The 8002-nt window shown below is 38.7% G+C and overlaps 1 pseudogene; it reads right to left on the bottom strand.

Annotated features, from left to right (window-relative positions):
• Positions 1-5123: 5123 nt before the first annotated feature.
• Positions 5124-5242, bottom strand: LOC112476559 (annotated as a pseudogene).
• Positions 5243-8002: the final 2760 nt, after the last annotated feature.

The raw sequence follows: 8002 nt of genomic DNA, 5'->3' as shown, positions 1-8002 counted from the left end.
TAGGTGAATGGATAAACAAACTGGCAATCTGTGCAAAGCAATATTATTCAGCAATATAAAGAAATGACCTATCAAGCCACAAAGGACGTGGAAGAAACTTAAATGCATCTGCTGAGTGAAAGAAGCCATAATAAAAAGGCTGCACATTGTATGATTTCAACCATATGAAATCCTAGAAAAGAAAAACTATGAAGAAAGTAAAAATAGCAATGGTTGCCAGGAGTTCAGGGATAGGGAAAGGGGGATGATGAATAGGTGGAGCACAAGAGAATTTTATGGTAGTGAAACTATTTTGTATGATACTGTAATGGTGGATAAATGTCCTTACACATTTGTTAAAACCCATGGAACTGTACAACACAAAGAATCAACCCTAATGGAGAACTATGCACTTTAGTTAATAATAATGTGTCAGTATTGGCTCATCATTTGTAACGAAAGTACTACACCAATGCAAGATGTTAGTAATAGGGAAAACTGTGGGGCTGGAGCAGGCAGTAGGGGCCAGGGGAGGGAAAGGAGGATTTGATGATATAATATAAATAAAACAGAATAAGTGCCTGGCACATAGCAAGTACTGAATAAATGTTTATCATCATCATCATCATCATCATCATCAACTCTATTGCTTCTTTGAAGGTGATCCAGACATTTGTCTGGAAGAAGCCTGAACTTTTGGTGGGAAATTTAGTGTGACCTCAGGCAAATAACATAAACTCTCTGTACCTCTGTTTCCTCCTCAATAAAATGGGATAATAATTGTACCTACTTCTTAGGTTGTGAAGATTTAATGAATTGATGCATGTACAAGATTAAGAGCAGTGCCTGGCTTGTAAGTGTGCACTGACTGTAGCTACTTTTACTACTGTTTCTGTATTATCTCCCAACCCTTAGTACTGCATGGAATTCTGCTCAAAGGCACCACCACCTAATTTTGTTTGTTGGTTGGTTTGTTTTGCTTGCTCCCATTTCAGCTGGAGAGGCCTTAGTATGGACACAGCACACTCAGATGCTTAATATCTGTTGAACAAACAAATGGACAGAGTTATGAAAATGAAACCTGGACACCTCATCTGAAAGGAGCCATTTAGTATTCAATGTTGTGAGACTTAACTTACAGGTCTTACATGCAGTATGAATGATTAGTACACTTGCTATCCTGGGGGTCCCTTCCTTTACTGTCTAATGTGTCTTAAGATCTTGGTTTATTGAAACATTTGGACACTTTTTCTGTAATATCTAACTCTCACTTCTCCTCAGTTTTACCTGGACTATACTGCAATGACTTTCTGTCATTTGATCATCCCTGTGATCATAAGTTCATTGCTTTATGGTTGACTTTGAATTTGAAAGGTATCCTTTCTGGTATGTTAGCTTCCCTTCATCAGAAAGTTTCTCTATAGCTTAACTTCACAGTCTAGAATATGAATTCTAGATTTCAAATAACCTTTAATCTTTTAGGGGGCAGAATTATAAATATTCCACTAAAGTTAACTTATTTTTCTAGAATAGTGTATACACATATGTGTGTATATGTATGTTTGCATGTATGAGAGATATGTATTGTTTTGTGTTTCATTATGAATTCTATGGATATTTAATTAAAATATAAATCGACTGCATGTTCTCAAAACAGAATAACTTTTTGTGAGTGCATAAAAGATTGAATTGTCTAGGTATAGCTCTTCTAGAGAAAGGTAGAACCAACAAAGACAGTTTTAACAATGCTTTTAGATGTGATAATTCTGAGTAATATTAATACATAAAAAATTAGAATCAAGTTAATCCAAACTAAAAAAACTGGGGAAAATGTATTTACAAGATATGACACCATTAATGATTATTCTAATAATAAACTGAAAACACATATAAGAGTATTTTACAAATAAACTCTAAATCGTAGGTCTTCACTGGTCTTCTTGATTTGTAGATTCTTGGAGTTTTCAAATATGAATCATCTTTTGTGGTGGTTTAGAGGATGCATTTGGTTTATCGTGTTGATGGGGTGGAAAATCCTCAAAGGAGAGAACCCTCTCTCTCGATAGTTTATCAATATGTTAGTGAAGGCTCGACCCTGTTATTGAGTCCATCGATTATGCCTGCTGATTATTCCAGTTTCACCAGGAACCCATAGGCTTATAAGACAATGTTATTAAAGTGCTTTTTGTTCCTTAGAAGAGAGACACTTAACTAATATGAAATGGATATATCTTTGATATTTTAAATTCTTTTTGGAATTGTAGAAGTTTACTCTATCCCAGTACCTTGCTCATAATAGGCTCTGGGTCATTATGATAAGGGAGGGAGGACTGTACCCGGCCAGGTGTGATGCTATTCTCTAAGATGAGAAAATTAAGATCTCAGGTAGTCAAGTGACTTTTCAATAGCCTACATGAAACTTGTCTTCCTGTCTAATTTACCTGCTCCCACACTATTTCCTGCAAAGGCATAAATGTCCCATAACTTCCCTAATTTTTCATTACTTTTAGGTTATTGCCAACTGGTCTCATTGCCTCCAGGCTTAGCCCATTTCAATACATCCTCTATGTTGTAGCTGAAATGATCTTTCTAAAATGCAAATCGAATCCTATGACTCTATTCTTTAAAATCCTTTAGTGGCTTTCTGTTGCTCTCGATAGAGTAGACCTTTAACAGGTCTAGCAAGGTCTGACACAATCACCCCACTAAAGCTCTCCAAACACATCTGCACCCTCAGCTTGGATGGTTCTTTCCCCAATCTAGATAATTTCCTCATACACATGCGCCAATCAGTACTTTGCTGAATACTCAAGGGGAACTTCCTCGAGCATTAGCCACATTTCATGTGCTCAATAGCCATATATGGTTAGTGGCCTAATGTTCTAGATGCAGGCAACTTATGAATGGCTTGATCTGACTAGTGATCCTTTTGGGTCTTCCTTTTAAGATCTTTTAAAGCAGGACCAGAGCAGCATTTCGTCTACAGTTGATTATTCCCCACTGCTGAGGCAAGACTTTTCTGAGCACTCTATCCAATGCCCCACATATTATGAGGGTTTCTAGTCTGGATTCTAGGAACAGGCACTATTCCAGGCCCTGTTAGTGGTAAAACCTCCAATAGGAACTGGTTTTTTTTTTCCTCCCTTGCTTTTCAGTGTTGAGCCGTCTCTAAATAAACCGAATCTGTCAGTGTGCCCCAGTATAAGTTGATTCTCAAGAAGTGTTTGTGGTTGATAAGAAAGATGGTCCTTCCATGAAGCATTCTTGGGAAATGTCGAGACTCTCCAGGAAGCAATTCACACTTCATTTCCTATTTTCCCCTGCACTAGTGCTAATGTGATTTCTTAAATGCTGACAATATGTGAGAAGCTAATTTTAGACTTTCTCTCTCTGCTGGAAACAGAAATAGGAAACAATGAATTGATGATCCGAACAGCTGTCTGACCTTCTCCCCATTACTTTGTCAATCATAGCATTACTCTTTGCCCTGGGTTTTGTGAGTTTATTTTTAATGTCCCCATGGAAAGTAATTTTCCCCATTCACAAACTAAGACGCTCCGTAATTTGCAATCTTCTGGTGCCTTCCCAACTCTATTGAGCACTCGATCATCCTTTTTTTATGTCATTTCCTAACCTCTAGGCATGGCTATCTTGCCATGCCAGCCACCTCAGTGGCTCTCTATCATCTCTCTCTCTCTCTCTCTCTCTCTCTCTCTCTCTCTCTCTGTTCGTACATTCAGATTGGTGTGAAAAAATATTGGTGAAGCTAAGTTCTTGGACTTAAAGTCTCAAGGTCTCTCTCTCTCTCTCTCTCTCTCTCTCTCTCTCTCTCTCCCTCTCTCTCTTTTTAAGGGATAATGCACAAAATAGTGTCTGCAGTATGGTTCTCCTTTGTGGAAATTTAAGTATATGCTTAGAATTTTTGGAAGAAAAGAAAAATGATTTCTTCCAGGGAGGGAAACGAGTTGCTTGGGGAGAGGATAGGAAAAGGACTAAGTTTTTTCAGTGTGTAATTTATGTACATGATAAACGTAAAATTCAAAAGATACAAGAAAGCATATAGCAAGATTAAAGCAAACTGGTTTAGGAAAATGTATGTTACAGACTGAAGTCCAATACTTTTAATATTCAAAAATATTACAAATAAAATGCTCTAAGGTAAGGTAAAGTCAAAAGGCCTGGCATGGGTAATCTTGAAACAAGTACCCATTAAGAAACTTCATGCTTGGTTTATGTAACCCACATGGCAGCTGTAGATATATTACTCATTAAGAACTAAATAAGGTTACCTTAACCCCTAGGAAATCCAAGCTCCTCTCCAAGATTTCTATGTCTCTGAATCTTTTCCATGAGCCCTCCGACTTCTGGCTCAGTAGTGGGTAGTGCCTCTGCAGCAGGTATGTAATTCTGCTTCTTTTCAAGTTCTACAAGTACTTAGGAAGTCCCCTAAATTTGGCCATAAAATTAGCTGACACAAAGCTAATTTTGGAAAAGTTTATATTGCATGAACACAGATGACCCAAATTGAACATGAAGCATCCCTTTTTGAAATGCTTTTGGCTACTCCAACACCAAGAACTTCTACTGGCCCTTCACCAGGAAGCAATTCACACATGATCTCTAACTAGGCATCATATCCCTGGTTACCCTCTTACCCTCCCTTTTCAGGAGCTAAAACACATTTCTTTTTTTTGCTCTAGCTACCTTCTGAAATGTTTACCTTGGTCCCTGCTAACATCCAGTCTCTAGAGGTCTATCACCAAGCAGCAGTCCAAGTATTGGCTCAAAAAATTATAGCAAACTTCCTAAGAGGAATTCTGGTACTAACTGTTAAGATTATACGTTTTTTACTTTAATTACATCACAAAGCTTTTTTTTTTGCCCTAACTTTTGCTTACCCTGCCAGCTTCATCTCGCCACTCTTTCACGTGCATTTGTACTATCAACGCACCATGTTACTCCTCATTCCCATATTTTAAAGACATAGCACTACTTCTGCCTGGAAATCCCTTTCATCCTCCCATAAAAAGATGTATACTTTTACTTTTATTATTATTTTTTTTTAGGCGAGACAACCCTTGGTTGATCTCACAGATTGCAAGGATCTTGTCAGCTTACAATCCCTTATTTTTTTTATGTTTTTACGCCTACAGCACCTCGTCTTCCTAGGTGGTCTCCCATCCAAGTACTAACCAGGCCCAACCCTGCTTAGCTTCCAAGATCAGATGGGATCGCGTTTGTTCAGGGTAGCATGGCTGTAGATAAGATGTATACTTTTTAAAAAGAAAATCATGCCTCTTGTGCAAATATAAAATAAAAGCAAATCAAAGATTTTATTTAACTTATTAATTAATGAAGGAACTAGTAAGATGCTACCACTAGTTCAAAGGAGAATTCAAAAAGTTAAAACATATATAGGCCATATAGACCATCAGAAACATTTATATGAATTTACTTTGGAAATGCAAAACTTTTTTAATATATTAATTTATTTTAATTAGTTTCAAGTATACAGTACATTGGTTAGACATCTATATAGTTCATAAAATGATCCCCCAATTGCTCCCTTGCTCCCCGACCCTCCACCTAGACGACGTGTTAATGCTAACTGTATTCCCTAAGCTGTGCTCCCTATCCCCATGACCCTTCATCAGCTACTAATTTGTACTTTTTTAAAACCTTCACCCCATTCTCCCAGTCCCCCAAACCCTCTCCCCTCTGTCCGATACCAATTGTCCACTATATTTGTGAGTCTGTTTTTGGTCAGTTTGTTCTTTTTATTTCTTAGATTCCACATATAAGTGAAATCATATAGTGTTTATCTTTCTCTGTCTGACTTAAATACCTTCTAGGTCCATCAAAGCAATATCTTTTTCCATCTCCTTCCTTTTCATGTGTAGGGGGCTTGTTTTCTTATCTTTTCAGCCACTCTATCTTTTGGTTGGAACACTTAATTCTTTTCCATTTAAGGTACTTATTGACAGGAATGTAGTTGTTACCATTCTTTTTTCATGTTTGTGATACATATTTTTTTCTTCTTAAAGAAGTCTCTCTAACATATTCTGTTATACTGGCTTGGTGGTGATAAATTCCTTTAGCTTATTTTCATCTGGGAAGCTCTTTATCTGTCTTTTAATTCTAAATGATAGCTTTGCTGGATAAATTATTCTTGGTTGTAGATCCTGGGTCTTCATCCTGTTGAACATTTTTTTGCCAAGCCCTTCTGTCCTGCATAGTTTCTTTTGAGAAATCAGCTGCCAGTCTTATGGGTGTTCTCTTACCTGTTTTTCTCTTGTTGCTTTTAATATTCTTTCTTTGTATTTAAACTTTGGCATTTTAATTATGATGTGTCTTGGTGTTGGCCTCTTTGGACTCTGAATTTTGGAATTCTCTGAGCTTCCTGGGGTTTTATGTCCATTTCCTTCACCAAGTTAGGGAAGTTTTCCATCATTATTTCTTCAAACAGCTGCTCAATATCTTGATTCTCTTCAGTTACGCCGATCAGACAGATATTTGAACCCTTAATAGTGTCCCATATCCTCTTTAAATTATTTTTATAGTCTTGATATCTTATCTCTTGCCATTCTGATTGAGTGTTCTTGGCTTTTCCATCCTCTAGATAGGGCATTTGATCCTCTTCTTTATTCACTTTGTTTATTCCATTTAATATACTTCTCATCTCAGATAATGTGTTCATTTCAGACTGGTTCCCTTTTATAATTTCCATTTCCATTTTTATGTTTTTTGTCTCTTTGTTGAAGTTCTCTACACTTCCCAAAAGTTCATTGAGCATCTTTAGAACCAGTGTTTTGAACTCTGCACCTGTTAGATTGCTTGACTCCATTATTCCTGGATCTCTGTTCTTTCATATGGTTTCTACTTCTTTGTCTTCTCATTTTGGCTGCCTTTCTGTGTCTGTTTCTAAGTCTCCCAGTCTTATTAATGAGGCTTTGTGAAGTAGGTGTCCAGTGGCACAGTCCTGAGAGGGGTTCAGCCGTGGGCCAAACTTAGCCCAAGCTTCTGCCCCTCTGGGGCCACCTGTTAAGATTCAGCAAGCAAACCACAGATTCTGTGCTTATAGTTGCCTCAAAAGGCCACACCAGAAACTGAGGCCAGCTGCCTCCAGTGTGAGTCTAGGTACTGCTCAGCAAGGAGCACCTGATTCACTGAGGATATACCTGGATGTGGCTTGGGTGGGGCTACAAGTTGGGGGAGGTGGGGTTTCAGGGGATCCTCTGGGCAGAGCCACCTCTGTTATCCAGTTTGATGATGTCTGGGCTATGGTGGTGCTGTGTCCGTGCACTGGGAAGGGGGAGGGCTCAACAAGGAACAATGGATACTGCCGGCACTTCTGGACAGAGCGGGTCTCTACTAGGCTCTCACTCTGACAACGTCTCCCTGTAAGTCCCTGGTGCCCACTGCACATAGCTGAATTGGCACAGGTGCTCAGAGCGAGCAGGTCCGTCACCACAAAAATCCGCTCGTGGACGCAGCCCCTTTAAGATGCTTCTGCCACTGCTGCAGCCTCCGTCTCACTCAGCTGCTCAAGACCGAGCAGCCCCGCGTCCTCGCCCCGTCCTACCTTCTGTCGTTGGTAGGGTGCTTTCTTGGACTGCTCTTTAGTTGTATGGCTTGTTCATCCAGATCCTTGCTGCTGCTCCTCATTACCATCACAACTTTGATTTGGTCGCCAGAGGGATAAACAGAGCCTCTATCATCTATGCCAATTTTTTTCTCCCCCCAGAAGTGCAAAACTTTTGTTTATTCCACATTGAAGGAGGAAAATCAATTGAAACTGCATATGAAAAAATTCATTTGTACATCTCTGGACAAGAATAATTTGGATCGCTATAAGTCGTATACAAATTACAGAGTTGTAAATAGCTCAAATACCATAAAAGTACAAAGGCCCCACAAACCAGATTATCTTGGAAGGATGTGCTAGTTTCACTGAAGATATCCAGAAATCTTTTTGGTCCACTTCTAAGGCTTTCACAATTGTTCTTTTTACGTTCTTTCTCTC

This window comes from Pteropus alecto, unplaced genomic scaffold, assembly GCF_000325575.1.
Source record: "Pteropus alecto unplaced genomic scaffold, ASM32557v1 scaffold101, whole genome shotgun sequence".
NCBI classification, from domain to species: Eukaryota; Metazoa; Chordata; class Mammalia; order Chiroptera; family Pteropodidae; genus Pteropus; species Pteropus alecto.
Note: the sequence above shows the minus strand (reverse complement) of the source record. Positions and strands in the feature narration are given on the sequence as shown.